Below are 18,448 nucleotides of genomic sequence, written 5' to 3' on the forward strand. Positions count from 1 at the left end.
CTCCTCTGTAAAATGGGTGGAACACCAGGCAGGGGGTCGGGCTCTAAGGGCTTCCAGGGTCTAGAGCAGCCCAAAGACCCAGCCAAAGCAGGCCTCCTCCAGGAAGCCCTCCCACCTTCCCTTTGTGCTTCTGCAGCACTCTGCCATCCCCTGTCAAAGCTCTCACCACCTCCATGGCTTCATGCTTACACACCTGTCTTCCCACCAGAGTCTGAGCTCCTTGAGTTCTGGGACCGAGTTGGATGAATTTCCACATCCCCAGGCCCAGCACAGGGTGGGGCGTAGAGTCTCAGTGATTGTTGAATGAATGAATGAATGAATGAATGAGGCTCCAGTGTTTGAGCGAATGTGGCTCCTTCACCCTGCTGGGAGGCCTGGGTTCGGGAAGCTTCCCCTAAGTGTAGCTGGCCACTCATCCCTGGGAATTCTGAGATGATTTTCCCTCTGAGGACTCAGCTGGGGAGGGAAGACATAGGTTACCATGGCAACAGATTTTTTTTTTTTCCTGCCGGAGCAAACATTTCTACAGAAACCTCAAGAGCTGCCAGCCAGTGCAGGGGTGCTGCCTGTTTCTCCCACGCCCTCCCTGGCCTCTGAGCCCAGAGCTGGCCCTTCTCACTGGGTTTCTCAAAGCTGCCCACTGTAAGGCTGTGCCTGAGACCTAGGTCAGCCTTGGCCTCACATCCTCCCTGGGGAGGTGGGGGCATCCCCCGCCCCGTGCCGGCCCTCCCACGGGCCTGTTCACAGCCCAGGCTGTCAGCAGTGGGGGAGCCAGGCCCAGAGAGGGGAGCCATAGGGTGCCCTCTCCCAGCCCAGGCAGGCTTCCTCTGCCATCCACCAGTGCCCTCCACCTCAAACCCAGGTGACAGCGCCTTCTTCCCCCTCCCCCATTCACAGGGCCCAGGGAGGCTACCAGGGGGCCACCTGGAGGAGCTGGGAGGGGTGGGGGTCCTCTGGAGAGGGGCAAGGTCTCTGAGCTCAGATCCTGCCAGCTCAGACCCATGGCCCTCGGGTCCTGCTGGATCCCGTCTGGGACCCTGGGGTGGGAGGCCCCAGGAACAAAACTCAGAGAGGCCTTGTGACTTTCCCCAGGACACACAGCGAGTGAGGGAGGAGGCAGGAGTTGAGCCCTGGTTTCTCTGGAGACAAGGCCCAGCCTCTGCCTCCTGTCCTGCTAGGCTAGACTCCACCTTCCACTGCCTGGAAACAGGGGACAGATGGCCCCTTCTGGAAGCACTGGGGATGCAGAGTGCCTCGCGAGCACTGAAGGTGTTGAGGGTGTGGCTCATGCCCTGCACTGCCCGTGTGTGGACTGCAGTGCGGAAACAGTGCTCAGAGAGGCTCCGTGGCCTTGCCCCAGCTTGCAAGTGGTGGCGCAGGATGCCGATGTCAGTGCTGTCGGGCTCTGTGACACTGTGCTATCTGTCCACACCCCTGGACCGTCTTATTGAAGGCAGGCAAGGAGGAGAGAACAGGGAAGGCAGAGGGGTGAGTGGCTGGTGGGACCACAGCCCAGGCCAGGGCCGGGGCAGGGAGCAGGGGAGGGCCTTTGACACCAGGCAGCTCCCTCCCAGAGGCCATAGGCACATGGAAGGGTGAGGCCAGGAGAAGCAGTTGAGCTCAGTGGCCCAAAGCAGGGACTCTGGGACCTGCCAGACAGGAGTCAAATCCCAGCTCCACCTCTTCCCAGGGTTCGTTTGCACTTGGGACAGCTGTTTCTTCTTTCTGATCACAGCTTTCTCACTTGTAAAATGGGGAGAGCATTCAGTGGCTCCACCTGGCGGTGTATGAGGATGAATGAGACGGATGCATTTGAGGGCTGCTCTGGGGGAGGCCGCTGCTCTTTCGTGATTTGAATCCCATGCAGTCCCTGGGCTCCTCTGCTGCTCTTGCCTGTTTGTATCCCGGTACTTGGCCCTTAGCAGGCACTCCCAGGAGCTGCTGGAACAGGCTGAGTCCTGGCGCTTATCCGAGCTGTCTTGTTTGCACGCGCTCATCTCCCACCCACTCACTGGTGAGCTCCGCAAGAGTGTACTTCTCTCCGTCCCTGGAGCGCCACGGCGTGCTGGTGCATAGTAAGCGTCTGTCCATGTCTGTCCAGTTGAATTTCTTGAGAGTCATTTGACCTTCTCAGCAGCTCTGGAGGTACGTTGATCAGGGTTCCTCATCCCATTTTACAGATGTGAAGACCCAGGTTGAGATTCACTGGGCAGGTTGCTCACGGTCCCAGAGTTGGTTGACAGGGACCGGCATCCTGATTTACTGTTTGACTCCCAGTCCTGTGTGATTCCCATTCCACTAGGCTGCAAAGGAGGGACCAGTGGAAAAGAAAGAGAGGTCAGGTGATGCCAGGAGGTGGGGAGAATCAGCTAGACCCTCCTCAGCCGTTTTCCTAAAACCAGCCACGATCCTTAGCTCCCCGCCTCTGCTCGCCCTCCCTGATAGCTTTGCCCTGGCTGTGAGCTCAGCACAGTTGCTGGTGGGGGACAGGAGTGGGAGTGAGTGGCACTGATGGGGGAGGCAGAGGCCCCATAGTCTGTGCTCCCAGCCAAGACCACAAATTCATGACCATTCCAGAGCTCCTCAGCCTCACCCCCACCTCAAGAGCCCCCCCCCCCGCTCCCATCCCTGAGCCTCCAGCACTGCCCAGTCCCTCCCGAGATCTGTGGATCTGCGGGCTCAGCAGCCGCCCACGCGGAGCTCGCCTGCAGTGCTGCGTCTCTGGCTCTCATCTCCATGGCAACGCCCCCAACCCCCGCTCAGGGCCACTGTGCTCTGCGCACCTGAGCCTGACCCTCCTTTCCAGCTGCCCATTTTAGTGCAGGGGGGACACCCACACACCTGCTCAGGCCAAGACTCAGTGCCCACTCACGTGCCTGCCCCCACCCACAGGTCAGAGTGGCAGCGTGTGGGCATACACAGGTGTGTGTGGCGGGGGGCATGGGTGTTAAACACACCAACACCTCATTCGAGTCCTTGAGCTTCTGTGAGAGTCTCTGGCACCTGGGAGCTGCCAGCGATGACTAAATGTGTGTGGTATCTGTGTCCCCGGTATGGGTTTGCTTTTGTCAGTGTGCCTGTGCCTCTTGGGGCCTGTGGTGCTTCCTGAGTGTCTGTCTGTATCCCTGGCAGAGTGGCGGAGGCGCGGGGGCACCTCCCTGTGTTTGTCAGAGAGGCGGGATGGCAGCCCCTTTTTTTCCACTTCCCCAACGACAGGAACATGACCCGGCTTTGGCCCACTCTCTAGGGATGTCCAGGCCCAGTGGTGGCTGAAGGAGACGACTTGGGAGCCATCTTTGCTGGGCTCTCCTCACGGCAAACAGCTCACCAAGGGCACAACGAGCTTTGGCCCTGGGATCCACAGCATTTTCTCCCGAGGCGCTACCCTGATTCCATTTTCCTAATCCACGAAGGGGAGCCACAGAGGGCCACGGGCAGGACGACAGGATGCAAGAAGCGTCGTCTCATTCTGTTAACAGCTGGCCGTGCCCCCTTGCACGGGACACAGCTTCCCTGCCTGGTAATGATTCCTTATGAACTCCAGTTCTGACTGTCCAGAAGTCCATCAAATGGCGATTGGCTAAATACTCAGTTCTTTTGACACGAGCCGCCTCCTCTCATCCTTATAATGGCCTCAGCCTCGTGGGCTGTCTCATTCTCCCCAGCTGAGAAGGAGGCAGCCAAAGTGCTGAGGAGTGAGGCCGCAGGGGACGCTGTGGAGACAGGATTCAGCTCCCAAGCCTTTGCTCTTCTCCTGCCTGCTCCCTCCAGCGCTCTGCCCACCTGCCTCTCGGGCCAGATTGGGCCCTCTGTGCTGGCTGCTGCTGCCCAGCCAACCCCTCCCAATCACCCTCAGCCACCAAGGCCGGGTGTTGGGGCAGGGAGGGGTGACCAGTGGCGAAGGGCACCAGCTGCTCTGCTGGGAGGCCCCTGCTTGCCCTTTGCTACCGACAGGGCTTGAGATCAAGGGGAGAGTATCAGAAGGGAAAGGCAAAACGCAGGCAAAGCTGTCCGGCTCCTCCTGGCTGGTGGGGAATGATGCATTGAGTTCTGAGATCAAGGGCTTCATTAGGGATCAGGCCAGGCATGTAGGACAACATAAGACCAAGGTCCTCAGAGTTGGATTCAAGGAGGTGGGAAAGAGAAGGAGGGGAGCCCCGGCTGACAGGTACAGGGACTGGGGTTCAGAGGCCGGCTCTCCTGTTCCACGAGGAGCACAAGGTGTGTGTATTCACGCATGCATTCACACAAAAAGGGGAACTCGTCAAGTCCAACTCACTCACAAATACCCTCTGCAATGTCAGAACAATAACCGAGGCACGACCTTGCGTCGAGAGCTCAGGGTGGGAGGGACTGATCCTTCCCTAGGGGATGGGGGAGCCACAGACCAGGGAGGTCAGAAGAGGAGGGAGCACGTGAGCTACTTGTGGACGTGGTGGGGGGCCTGGAGGGTCCACACACCGGGGCAGAGAGCTCCAGGCTGAAGGACGGCACAAGCAAAGGCAGGGGGCTGACAGGGCTGAGGCAGGTGGGTGAGAGGGGACCTGGCTCTGAAGCACAAGCAGAGCTTCTCAGATCTTGGGGACCTTCCTGACTCAGTAGGGTTGGGGGGCCTGAGCCTCTGCATTTCTAACAGGCTCTCAGGTGATGCTGATGTGCTGGTTTAGGGACCACACTTTGAGCTGCAAGGGTGTGGGCTGAGATGTCAGACTGTCTGGGTTTGAATTTGGATCCGTCCCCTGTTGTCTGTGCTAGTGGGCAAGTGATGACCTCCTCCTCCTGCCTGAGTTCCCTCACTTATAATATGCAGATAATCATAATAATAATACTTACTTCAAGGGGGTGATTGTGGGGACGAAGAGGCAAATACAGTTGACTTTTGAACAACAGCGGGGATTAGGGGACACTGGCCCCCACCCCCATGGAGTTGAATATCCATGTAAAGGCTGGCGCAGTGGTTCACACCTGTAATCCCAGCACTTTGGGAGGCTGAGGTGAGAGGATCACTTGAGCCCAGGAGTTGAAGACCAGCCTAGGCAACATAGGGAGACCCTGTCTCTACAAACAGTAGAATAAAAACACTCTGGTATGGTGGCATGCACCTGTAGTTCCAGCTTCTCAGGAGGTTGAGGTGAGAGAATTGCTTGAGCCCAGGAGGTCGAGGCTGCAGGGGGCCATGATTATGCCACTGCTCTCCAGCCCAGGTGACAGAGGGAGACCCTGTCTCAAAAAAAAAAAAAATCCATATATAACCTTAGACTCCCCCCAAAGTTAACTAATAGCCTACTGTTGTCTACAAACCTTACTGATAACATAAACAGTTGATTAATACATACTTTATACAGTATATATAATATATACACACCGTATTCTTACAATACAGTAAGTTGGAGAGGAAAAAATGTTATTAAGAAAATCATCAGGAAGAGAAAACATGCTCACCATTCATTAAAGGGAAGTAGATTCATCTTTGCTGTCTTCATATTGAGTAGGCTGAGGAGGGGGAGGAAGAGGAGGGGTTGGTCTTGCTGTCTCAGGGGTGGCAGAGGCAGAAGAGGTAGAGCAGATGGGAGGGGAGGCTGGGAGGGGAGGCAGGAAGGGCGGGTGTATGGTATGACATTGATTGAGAAAAATCTGTGCATAAGTGGACCTGTATTGTTCAAGGGTCAACTGTGTATGTAAAAGCACTCAGATCGGGGCTTGAGAAATGTGTTAGTATCCTAAAATGCTAGGCTGAAGAAGACCTGCTTTTTGGCTGAGGAATGGGTCACTGTTGAGTTTTAAGCAGGGCAGTGATGCAAGCAAAGTCTCCTTTAAAAGAATGTCTGTGGACAGTGTTGGGAACCGAGTGAGAGGTGGGGGACAAGCCTGGGAGGTGTGAACAAGTCAGGGCCCTGCTCCAGGAGCAGGAGGAAGCAACAAGCCTGGGCCACGGGGGCAGGGCTGGTGGAGTACAGACACTGCTGGCTCAGCTCTAACTGGAGTGGGCCCAGGGCTGGCCGGCCGCTCTGCACCCTATAGGGAACCTTCTGGGCTGGGGAGGGAGCCCCTGCCTGCAGGGCTGCTGCTGCATGGTCACTGTGCTGACATGCCCAGCCTGGGGGCAGGTTTCTGCAGCTTGCTGGGCCCTGCACCACTTCCCAGTCCTCAGCCTCCTGGGCCTGCAGGCCTCAGGCCGGCCCAGCTCAACTCTCCTGCCAGGAGCTTCCCCGACTTCCTCAGAAGAGAAGAAGTCTTCCTCTGAGGTGCCCTGGTGTGTGAGCGTGTGCACATGTGGGTGTGTAGAGGCAGGTGTGTGTGTGCAGATGTGAGGGTATGTGCACACATAAGCGTATGTACATGTGTGAGGGTGTGTACGTGTGTGAGGATGTGCACACACATAACAGTACACACCCTTACACATGCACACACGAGGCCCCCGTGTGCCCCAGCTGCCGGCCCATATTCACTCTTTGAGGAGAGGCTGTGGAGTGTTCAGACTTAATTTCTAGGAAATTACTTCCCTGTCTGCCTGTGGACTTTGAATTGAGAGATTCCAGTTCGCCAGGCAAGCCCAGCATGTGACCCTCTGCAAGGCAACAGCCCCCGTGTCCTTTAGGGGGTGCACTTACTCATATGTCCTCCCGCCCCCTCTAGGTTCCCACCAGAGGTAGGGACAGTCAGGGAGGGCCACATACTCTTGGCAGGCCACTGTGGGCACTGCCCTTCACTCAGAGAAAGCTTCCTTTGCTGCTTCCATTGGGGTGATTCCCTAAATGAGGGACTGCCTGGGAGGAGGAGTTCAAGCCAAACGTTCTACTCCTGGGATTTCTGAAACATCTGTTAGAAGGTCACTTCTCAGTCTACAGAAGAGAGGGAAAATGCCACTTCACACCAACCCCAGAACCATGGGCTGGGGTTGGATGCGTCCAACCACCTCTGTTCAGGAGGTTCACCTACCCAACGTGCGGCCACCCAGCCTCTGCTAAAACTCCTGCCTGTTGGCTGCCTCTTCCCAGGAAACCCCATCCACTCTAGCAGATACCTGCTAGAAAAAAACTTGCCAAAATTTGCATTCAGGCATCTTTCATTTGTTTGTCCTAGTTCTGACCTTGGTTCTCCACACCCTATATGACAAATGTGTCTTTCTGCCAAATCTTCTTCCCTTCTTCTGCCAAAATTTATCTAATTCTTTCAGCCCTTGAGTGTAGAGCCTGATTTTACTGTCCAGGGGACTTCTTCAGGCATCCTACTGTTTGCTGAGGTCACACCAAAACTGTTACCCTCCAAATGTGGTCTTTCCCCCAATTTGGGGCTTGATTCTTCCGTAGCCTGTTGACTCTGTTGAACTTTGAGTCAACTGGAGACCAAGACTGCAGATCTTCTGCCTGCTGGCTTCACTGGAACCTTCTCAGCTGCAATGAACACAGATGCCAGCCCAGGCTGAGGGATTGTATTCTCATGATATGGACTTTCTGAATAAGGGGGCAGAAATGTGACTGGGCTTCAGGAACAAATGAAGCAGGGTTCTAGTTGCCTCTCTTTTCTCTTGCTTTTCTCTGCACCTTCCTTCTCACTGAGTCTCTCTCCCAGCCAGCCTCCTCCACTTTGGGGTCACAAGACAAAACACAGCCACAGTGTCTCCCTAGCTGATGTGCTATCCTCAAGCCACCTGGAGATGCCTGGAATCTGTAAGCCCCAATTCCAGAATCATCAGGAAGGTTCTCTGGCCCAGTTCGGGTCTCTTGCCCACCTTGCACCAATGAGCCACCTGCTGTGGTTGTGGCTGCTGAGTAAAACTGTGAGAAACACGCTCACCTGTGCAAACCCAAACAATGGACTCAGAGAACAAAGAACAGCAAAAGTGAGACTTTTAATAGAGGTCTTGCAAGATCGGGTGGCTGGTAGGCAGGCACACCTGGCGCAGCTACAGCAGGTAATTTATCTCCTAGCACACAAGTCCCTCCCCCAGTTCCTCATGGTTGAGTACTGTGGGGTGACAATCTTCCTGGATGTTGCCTAAGTGCCATTATCCCCCTTATAAGGTTATACCCTGTCCTCTTCCCCTCTTAAGTTTCAATTTCCCAATAATAGAACTTTCTTCCCTTTTATGGGCTGACCCCTCTTCTACATTCTGTTTGTTTATCAAGACCTTCTAGGTGCATGAGCTGTGCCATTTGTTACATTCACAGGCTGGCTGCCAGTGCTTAGATTTATCATGCCTTGAAAGTGGACCATTTAAAATGTTTTCTGACAAAACCCTATGCAGATAGGGGTAGGTAAGAAGCAGGTTCCAGGGAAGCACTGCTGGGCAATCTTGAATCTTGATTACTTTGTCCAAACAATGTATTACCCTTTCCAGGTCTGTGTCTTTTGCCAATTTGTTGAGTGGTCTGCATGCTACACCTTCATCTTGGCTATCAGCAAAAATGTTGAATAGAACAGAGTTGAGGAGAGATCTTCTACCCCTCACTTAACATTTCCTACCAGGGGGACATGTGTCTGCTAAGTAAACCATTTGATAATGATTAGTCAGACTACAGAGCCCTGCTTAGCTGGCGATAATACGGCCATAATGACACAGGGCAGTGTGGAAATGACGTGGCACTATGGAAAATGCTTAGCATGTAGCAACGGAAAAAAGTGGTATACAAAATTAAATCATGAATATACAGGGGAAAAAAGAGAGGCTAGAAATATTTTTAAAAGACAGGTAACATGAACTATATTTAGGTAGCACAGCAGGCAGAATTCTGAAAGAGGGCTGCTTATGGGTTTTGGCCAGCCTGGATGAGATAACCTTGACTCCAGCTGGCAGGACGAGCCGCCTGTGCAGAGATCTGTCTCTTACAGCACCTGCAGGGATTCGCTGGGAATAACTGCACGCAAGCCCAGGAGGAGGCATAGGTAGAGTTAATATGGCCATGAATGTGTACAAGGTGCTAGGAATGGAATAGAGTGAGTTTGGTTATTAATTCCTGCAATTCCCTTCCAAAGCACCAAAGGCAAGGCAGCCAGTGTGGTAAAGGGAGTATTTTCCATCCTGTCTGCAGCCCTGTGCTGCTCAGCCAAATCTCGCTGACCCCTTCCCTGGGGTGTTTCATTCTCCTCATGTCCAGGGCCCTAACGAGCCCACAGGGTCTGTCTGTGTGACTTAGAGAAGGATGCCCCTTCTGGACAGACGCAACACCATGGGCACACAGTGTGGTGAGCGGCAGGCATGCTGGAATCTAGCCCTTGCTCACCTTTCAGCTGGATGTCCTTGCACAGTGGACAATATGCACAACCGTATGTGCTGGCCCTGCCCATGTACCACACGATCTGCTCAGAAAACCTGGAAAATGCCTGATCCTGGCACAAAGCACAGCCCTTTAGTCCCGGTTCTTCGCCAGGTGATTTCCTCCAGGCCTTAGTCTTCCCGGACAAGGCCTTAGGCTTTAACAGTGGGGAAGGCCTTCTGTTGCTGCAGCCCCTGGGCGACTGCTCTCTGGGGTGAGGGCCCAGCTAGCAAGCCCATGACCATAGGACTGAGGACATCCCTTCCCCTATAACCACCTTAGTCACCTCCCACCTGGCACTAGTGGGTCCTCACCAATTTTATTTGAATTGAGCCTAGTTCATTCTGGAGGTTGAGACTAAACATCCTTATTGAGCAGGTGTCTTGGAGACCCCTGAAGGCCACAGGCTTATTTTTGCCCCAAGAGTGCAGTAAGATCCTAAAATTGAAGTGATCTTTCTTGCCCTCCTAGACTGACTAAAAGTCCTGGTGGAGACAGGCTGAGGAGTCCTGCACTTACGTCCGAATGTTCTGTTAGTTGGGTTTTCACATTCAGAGTACACTGTGGAGATAATCACCTTCTAGCTTTCTGGAAACTTCCTAGGTTTACTCCCTGGTGCATTGCTCCTCCAAGTGATAATTCTAGAAACTCATTCCTTTGCCTTTGGCAATAATAACCCAGATCCCAGGACTCCAAATGGAAAAGAACAGGCTGCATTTCCAGACTTCTGGTGTGGAGGGGGAAGCCAGACAGAATCATCCTGGCTGTGAGCTGCAGCGGTGCTGTCCATGCCAGGCCAAATGCATCAAGCCCTAATGATGACTTGAAGCGTTATTAGGATTCAGGTGACCTCGTCATCACAATCTTCTCTGAGCGGTAAAACTGGGAAAAAAAAATAAGGCAGATCGTGCTTGGGACTAGGGAGCCCCTGAGATGAGTTACACCCAGCATTTCCAATGTCTGGGAGGCCCCAGGAAGCACCCTTTGGAGAAAGCGTCAGTCAGTTCCCTAAAAGGAACTAAAGATGTGTTCCATCCCACTGTGCAAACCAAATTAATGCTGCGTACTGAAGGCCTTCCTTGCCAAGATAGAGCTGGATTTCTGTTAGTCACAGAGGGCCATTGGCCTGGATGCAAATGGTCTTGCTGAGCTGGTGCGATGTCCAACTGGAGGTTTTGGGGAGCAGTCAGCCCCGTGCATGTGTATTTAATAGTCATCAGGGCTTTCTCTTTTGGCTTCGAGGCTAAGCTTATTATCCAAGGAACAAATGGAATATGAAGGCTGCCTCAGCGCCGCCAGAGCCCATTAGGAGATGTGCTACGAAGCAAAGGCGTCGCGTTGACAGGGCTGCAGAGAAAGAACTTGGAAGCAGAGGCAGGAAAGGGAGGGCGGCTTCCGTCCCAGCATCCCTGAAATGGCTTGCTGTGAGATCAGCAAGCCACGCTGACACCACGCACCTTCCCCGTGCCTGGAGCTCATCTGCAAACAGATTATCTTGCAGACAGAACCTCCAAAGGGCCCTGTAATCCTACGGCACATCGTCATTCTCACTCGGAAGCAGGGGACACAGGGCCTTTTATCTAACACCCAACAACATAAACGTCTGTTTTCTGTTTTTCTCCCCTCTACTCTTTAGACAATAAACAAGAACCATCTGACATTTTTCTTAGTTTGTATATTTCAAACTCAATCCAACTTAAGCATCCTACCTGACCCTCCCCAACCCTCCTTCCCTCCCGTGTTCTCTTTCCCTTTGGAGTCCTTACAAACTCTCCCTCTAGTTCAATGGTTCAGAGAAGACTGAGAGCTGGGCCTGGGCCTCGAAACCTTCCCGGTGGTTTTCTACTGCACTCATGCCCTCAGGCACCTGGTGGGGTAGATCCCACCTTTTCGATGTCCCCTCCTCTCCACCACGGCCACCTACTCATACCACTTGCACTTTGCACCTGGAGCATGACAGTAGTCTCCTGTCACTGACCACAAGCCACACCCTCTGCCATCTTTCCTCTGTTTGCTGCCAGAATGATGTTTCTGAAATACCCAAGAGACCTTGTGGCTATCTTCCTCCCTCCCTCTCTCTACCCCTGCTTTCCTCCCAACTCTACCCTCCTCTACTCCCTCTTTCTACCCCTGCTTTCCTCCCGCCTCTACCCTCCTCTACTCCTTCTTTCTACCCCTGCTTTCCTCCCACCTCTACCCTCCTCTACTTTCTAAGCATCTGCTATGACCAGCCATTGTTCTAGGTTTACAGATCTACAGGGTGGGGCAAGAAGACATCATAGCCTCTGTCTTTTGGAGATCATAGAAACATTTGCTCTGGGGAAATGCTAAGTAGCAACCTACACCATTAATTGTTTAAAAACGACTGTGACTCAGTGCCAGGAAGAAGACTTTGTAAAAGGTAATGTGAAAATGTTTTCCCTGCTCAGAATCTTCCAGTGGGATGATCATGATGTGTCAATGCAAGCTTATTATTGTAATAAATGTACAACTCTGGTGGGGGCAGGGGATCTATGGGAACTCTCTGTACCTTCTGCTCAATTTTGCTGTAAACCTAAAACTGCTCTTTATAAAAGGTCTTCTTTTTTTAAGTCTCCCAGTGGCTCAGCATACAAAACCCATGACAGAGGGCTGGGCTGAGCTTTTCCCACATCCACTGTGTTCCCTAAGGTCCGTCTTCGCAAACCACTCCTTGTTTGAGTACCCAATGCTCCCGTGCCCCAGTTCCTTCAACAGCCTCTCTCTACTTCCTGCATCTTCTTTTCCTTCCCTTGGCTACCTTCTCCTTTGAGAAACTCAGATGTCACCTGCTCCAAGAAGCCCTCCCTGATATAACCAGGCTGGATTAGGTGCCTCCCCTCTGTGCTCCCAGACCTCCCTCTGCCTGTCACTGTCATTGCATCACCTTGTAACTGTACATATCTGCCACTGCCACCAACTCCCACTGAACTAAGAGTGCCCTCAAATAGGGACAAACAGAATCTTTTAGCATAGTTACTGAAACACATGTAGGCTTCAGTAAATGAATGGATGCAAAATAAAGCTAATAGTATCTGGTTAGTGAGAACACCGAAAATTCTAGGGAAAGGAAAAAATAGATATCTTTGAGTTTTTACTGAAGTTCTAGGGATTGCAAGAATGAGCTTCCTGCCTACCTTTGCCTCTAACAGCAATGCTGCAGTTGAACCTGACAACCTGTTACCATGATGTAGAGAAGCCAATGCAACAGAAGAGAGTACATGTTTAATCTAGTCTTTGTGACTTGGCTCTCGTATCACTAAAAATTGTATTTGTGATAAGTAAATAAGAGTCATTAAACATCAAATGCAATTTAAGTGCTCCGGAAGGCACGCTCCTGGGTTTCAAAACCTCTGTGGATGTAAAGAACCCCCTAGAATAGGAGTTGGACAGTCCTGGGCTCCTGGCCAACTCCCACCCTCAGTCCTTAAGGTGGAGGTCACATTGTGCTCCCTCACAGGTGGTCCAATGAGACCATGTGGGTGGAAGCACTTTGTAAACATAGGGGCTCAACAAATGCTAAATGTCACTCATGAAATCGCATCCTAAAGCAAATAAATAAGCACGCTTCTTTTGTCTAAATAGCTGTGTGTAGCCTTGGAGTTCTGGCTAGGGAGTCACCCAACCCCTGGTTTTGCCCCCTGTGGCAACATCTGAGATGCTGGATACAAAGTTGGATACAAAGCAGGGTGGGGTCTGTTCTGTAAAGAGCTACAGGCAGCTGAGGGCTCAGAACGGTGGACACTGTTTGAGAGACCAGAGAGGTGAAGTGAGGAGACTCCCTTCCTTCTTTCTTTCTTTTCCAGAACCCACATTGACCAGAGACTTTGCAGCCAGCTCACCCCTCCAACTCCCCGCCCTGGAGTCCCTGACCCAGGAATTTCTGCATCAGGCTGCTCAAACCTGAATTCGACAAAATTTCAAAGCGCTGTATCTTTATGTTGATAAGACAATGGATAAAGTGCCATACTTGGAACCTAGATCACTCGATGTTGCCTGTAGCTGAGTCCACTTCTGTCACTCACCCTGCATTGCCCTGCTAGGAGCAAGGGAGAGAAAGCCAGCCAGAAGGCATGGGCATGGGCTCAAATCTGGCTCTCCTGTGGCCACTGTGAAAGTTGATCATACAAAGGTCACTGTTGTCATAGCCAAGCAGAGTTATGAGACCACGGGAAAAAGCACTTGGACCACGTAACATTGCTCCAAGAGTATAACTGTCTCCAACCCTGGCTGCTGGAACAAGTGCTGCAACCTGAAACCGGTTTGATCTAATAGCTACAGAAACAACCTGCGGAAATCTAAGACTAGTTTCACCCACTCACCAATCAGAGCTTGCCGGATCCCCAAAACGTTGCTAGTGCTAATGAACTTGCTTTCCTAACAATCCGTAACATTTCTCATTTTTATGAAACCTACAACCTTCTCTTTGCTCTTTGGACATACTGAAGGCCACCCAGTCTGTGCGTATGCCCCAAACTGAAATTCTTGCTCCCCAGATAAAACACTTTAAACTTAGAGATTTGTCTGTATGTGTTATTCGACTTTGACAGCACCAGGGGCTCCGGCACAAATCTCCTCCTTCAAGCCCTTTTCTACACAGTCCCGTGGGTCTGCCCTGAAAGAAGCCTGATGATGACTCAAAGACACAATGTCACTGGGAGGTAAATTCAGGATTACTTGACCGCATGGCCCACCCGCGGTCACGGAGGCTGCTGGGGGAACAGAAAATGGTCTTCACCAAGTGAAGCATTGTCGGTCTTGGCCTGTGTCTGGCTGGAGAATGTTAAAATTCTGGGGACACAACAGAAAAGGCACAGTTGTGGGGACCAGGCCAATGTCAGCGTGAGAACTGGTTCCATCCCCCTCCCATGAACTAGCTCTGCGGCCAAGGCAGGTCTGCATTTCCCGGTCTGTGACACGGAGTCAGTAACATTGCCTACTTCCCGGGGCTATTTCCAGAGAAGTGAGGGAATGGGTGTGGAACGCCTGCCATCTGCGGAGCCCCGCATGAAACGTCTCTGTCTTTCTAGCCAGCCCTGAGCCAGGGAAGGGACTGGAAGCGCAGCGGGTGGCTGAGGCGGGCTTTCGGCAGCTTACCCCCAGCCTTGCCCCTCCCCACCTGCTGAAACACAATCTATGGTTGTTGCCTTCCTGGAGATCTTAGCCGCCCCCTCCAGAGGTGGTTCCAAATCTATTTCTCATTTGGCTGATTTAGGAGAGGCTGCGAATCGGTCGCTATGGTTTCTTTATTTTCTCCTGACAGCTTAGGAATCATTTTTCCAATTATTTCCAGGGGAGGAAAAAGAAGTGGAGGAAGCCAGTGTTTGGAATGAGGGGAAGCTCACGGATCTGAAATGCAACCTTTTCTGCCGGAGACCCGGCGCAGCTACAGAGACCCATCACCTCCCTGTAGGACCCCCGCCCAGCCCCCTCCAGCCAGCCCTGCGTGGTTGTGGCCCCACTGCAGAAACACCTCCACTTAACACTCCAGCCTCTCTTCTATTCAGTCAGGCCACAGCTGCTGACTTTGTGCTGCTGTAGCAACCCCGAGCCCCCAAATAAACCCTCCCTCCCAGGGCGGCCTCTCTACGGGAGGAGACAGACGGTGACCAAAAGCTATCAGTTAAATGCACAAACAGGACTTAGAGTGTGGAAAGTGACAAGAAGAGAAATATGGCAGGAAAAAGGGATGGGGGTGAAATTTTACATAGAGCCATGGGGAAGGCTGCTGAGGAGGACCTGCAGGAGTGGGAGGCTCCCAGACAGGAACTGTGGCCCACTGCATGGATATGGGCAAGTTTGGAAGGGAATGAGCCGCTCCAAGCCTCAGCCTTGGCCAGCCATTCTCAGGTCCAGGCAGGAAAGATGCCAGCAGTCCCATATCAGCTGAGGTGTTCAAACACAGTGGTGTCCCCTAAGCAGGGAGACTGCAGAGGGGATTCAAGCCCTGGGCAGGGGGCTAAAGTAGGCCAATCCTGGTTCTGCAACTGTCCCTGGCCCAGCAGCTTGTTGGCTGTGTAGCATCTCAGGCACTCCCTAAAGGTCAAGGAGTCTTGGCCGAGACTTCGGCTCACCCCAGCCCAGCTTCTGCTCCTGGCCGGGAATGGTGTTTCCTAACCACACGTCCATGGAGCAGGAAGGTACGTCTCCACCCACTCCCGTTCCTTCTCCACAGCTTGCCACAGGGCAGTGCTGGGTTTAGTTCCTCTCCTTATTTAGAGCTGGGGCGTATCAGGTGTGCAGCTGGACAGGTACCAGCCAAGGCAGAGAATGCAAGTCAGCCATGGGTGGCATGTCGGGAAGCACCAGAAGGTGCAAACTTTGGCATCCAGGGCCTTCCTGGACCTGCTGAAATTTGGTCTAAATGTGCTCTTGTACCCGTGTGGGAGGGCTCAGTGCAGCCTGGGTCTGGGATTTCAGGGAGCAGAGCATGATTCTGGATGGGTGATTTAGCCGCAAGTGAGAGTATTTACTGAGCCCAGCAATGGGCAGAGCATGGTTCTGGGGGTGGCTGGCTTGGGGGCGACACAGACAGGTAAACCAGTTGTCCGTGCGAGTGGAGGGGGCAGAAGTTGATAAGATCAGGGAGTGACGGGCAGGGGGGTCTGGGAGCTCATTTCTCATAATTAGGTGTTTTCATGGTAGCTTTGTGCTGCCGCCGGCAGAACCCCTTGTTGGGATGAACTTGCAGTGAGATGATATTTTAATCTCCCATATTCTGTTAGTTTGCCAGAGCTGCCCTAACAAAGTACCACAAACTAGGTGGCTTGAAACAATAGAAATTCACTGCCTTGCAGTTCTGCAGGCCAAAAGTCTCTGACCAAGGTGTGAGCAGGGATGGTTCCTGCTGGGGCTGTGACGGAGACTCTATTCCAGGCCTCCCCAGCTCTGGGTGGTTTTCTGGCCACCTTTGGCATTCCTGGGCTTCTAGACGCGTCAGCTGAATCTCTGCCTTCGTGTCCACATGGCGGTCTCCCTGTGTGTGTGTCTGTGTCCAAATTTCCCCTTTTTATAAGGATACATTCATATTGGACCAGGACCCACCCTACTCCAGTATGACATCATCTTAACTTATCACATCGGCAATGACCCTAGTTCCAAATAAGGGTGCTTCAGAGGCACTGGGGGTTAGGACTTTGTATTCGTTTGCGGGACTGCTATAACAAAGTACTGCAGACCCAGGGGCTTAAACAATAGAAATGCATTTCTCCCAGTTCTGGAAGCTGGAAGTCCACGACCAAGGGGTCCGCAGGGCTGGTTTCTTCCGAGGCTTCTCTCCTTGGCTTGCAGAGGAACGTCTCCTCCCCGTGTCTTCACCTGGCCTTTCCTCCGGGCATGGCTATGTCCATATCTTCCCTTCTCGTAAGGACTCCAGGCAGATGGGATTACAGCCCACCCACATGACCTCATTTTAACTTAATTACACGACTTCTTTAAAGGCCCTTTCTCCAAATGCGGTCACATCCTGAGGTACAGGGGTTAGGGCTTCAACATATGGATTTTGGAGAAACACAATTCAGGTCATAAGACTTCAACATATCTTTTTGGGGGAAACAGTTCAACTCATAACACACACTGTGAAGCAGTTTTCTCTCTTGCTGCAAACATTTCCTCAGCTCCCATTCTGTGCTGGGCCCCGTGCTAGAGGCCGGGGGAGCCGTAGCATCACCCTTCCAGGAGCCCCGTCTGCAATGGGTGACAGACCAGTCGTGACTGTAGCTCGTGTGACAGCTGCCAAACTAGAGGCCCAAGGGTGAGGGGCTGGGAGAGCTGAGAGCAGCCACACTCGCTCTGTGGGGAAGTGAGGCAGGAAAAGGTAACTGGACAAGGCTGACTGGGAGGTGGCCAGACCAGCAGGAGGGTGGCGGTGTTTCAGGCAGGGGGGCCACACTTGCAGACGCTCAGAAGCACCAGGGAGCCTGACACATTCTGGAAACTGTAGCTGCTTCCTCCGAACCTTCTGGGTGTCTGCGAGGCCCTCCTGTCCTGGATGCCTAGCACCCCGACCCAGTTCTGTGATGCGTGTCTCTGGGCGCTCCTGCAGGCAGGGCTGAGAGCTCCTGTCCCTCCCCTTGCTCCGTTTCCATGTTCTGGGAGGAAAGAATGAATGGAAGTTGCGAGAAACTGGGCTCACATGTTCAGCAGTCGGCATCGACTGAACAGTCCTGTGCCAGGTGCCTCACTTGCCTTGCGTTTTTTTTTCAGTGTAAATCCGCCCTTTATTGCCTCCAAAAAGATATTTTCTACAGCTTTACCCAGGTATAACTGACATTTAATGAAGCAGTACAATTTGATGAGTTTGACATGTCTACACCTGTGAAACTGCCCCCTGAAGCCATGTGCCCCTCTGTCGCCCATCCCTCCTGCCCCTGCCCACCCTCTCTCTCCAGGCAGACTCTGATCTGCCTCTGTCACTGTGATGAGGGTGCATTTTCTAGAAACTTATCTGAATGGAATCATTCATCACACACTCTTCTCCCATCTAGTATAAGGAGATGATGTGGAACTTTCTGAGAAACGGTCAAACTGTTTTCCAAGGGGGCTACGCTGTTTTCCGTTCCCGCCAGAGAGGAGCGGGGAGGTTGGGGGGGCAGCTGCCGTTCCGGCCAGCACTGATTGTCTGTCACTGTCGCCGTGGGCATGTGGTGGCATCTCACCGTGGCTTTCATTTGCATTTCCTGGTGGCGAATGACTCTGAGGTTTGGTTCTCACGGCCTGCCCGTGAGGTAGGAGGTGTTGGCCCAGTTTCCCAGGGAGGAGGCTCAGGAGCAGAGCCATGGGGTAACCTGCCCGAGGCCACCCCGCCCCGAATGGGAGAACCGAAGCTGTCCCTGTTGCTCACCTTCTTCTTTCCTGAGCTGGCAGATCCCTTGTGACCCCATTAACTCTGAGCCCCACCAGGTGTCTGGTCAGGGCAAAGGGACAAGCTGAGGGAGGAAGAAGGAGCCGCCAGCTTCCCCGCCGCAGGCTCTCTGTCTTCAAAAGCAACAAACACGCCAGGCCCTCAGCATGGAGCCTGGCCAGGGGCCCCTTCTTTTCTATCAGCCTCAATTCACTAGACGCCCATAGCGCGCTCCTCTTCTCTTCTATCAGCAGGAGCAGAGTCCCCCAGCGAAGTCTCCCCGCTCCCCACAGAGCCCCTCCAGCCTGGCTCCCTCATCCCTGGAGAGGAT

General features: G+C 52.9%; 1 long non-coding RNA gene across 1 annotated transcript; it reads left to right on the plus strand.

The window, feature by feature from the left end:
• The first annotated feature begins 1,710 nt into the window (after window positions 1–1,710).
• On the plus strand, window positions 1,711–13,790 carry LOC101154383 (uncharacterized). The gene is made up of 2 exons (XR_010130061.1): window positions 1,711–2,145; window positions 13,082–13,790. It is a non-coding gene; the product is annotated as an uncharacterized lncRNA (long non-coding RNA).
• The last annotated feature ends 4,658 nt before the right edge of the window (window positions 13,791–18,448 follow it).

The sequence above is a fragment of the Gorilla gorilla genome, chromosome 12, assembly GCF_029281585.2.
Source record: "Gorilla gorilla gorilla isolate KB3781 chromosome 12, NHGRI_mGorGor1-v2.1_pri, whole genome shotgun sequence".
Lineage (NCBI taxonomy): Eukaryota > Metazoa > Chordata > Mammalia > Primates > Hominidae > Gorilla > Gorilla gorilla.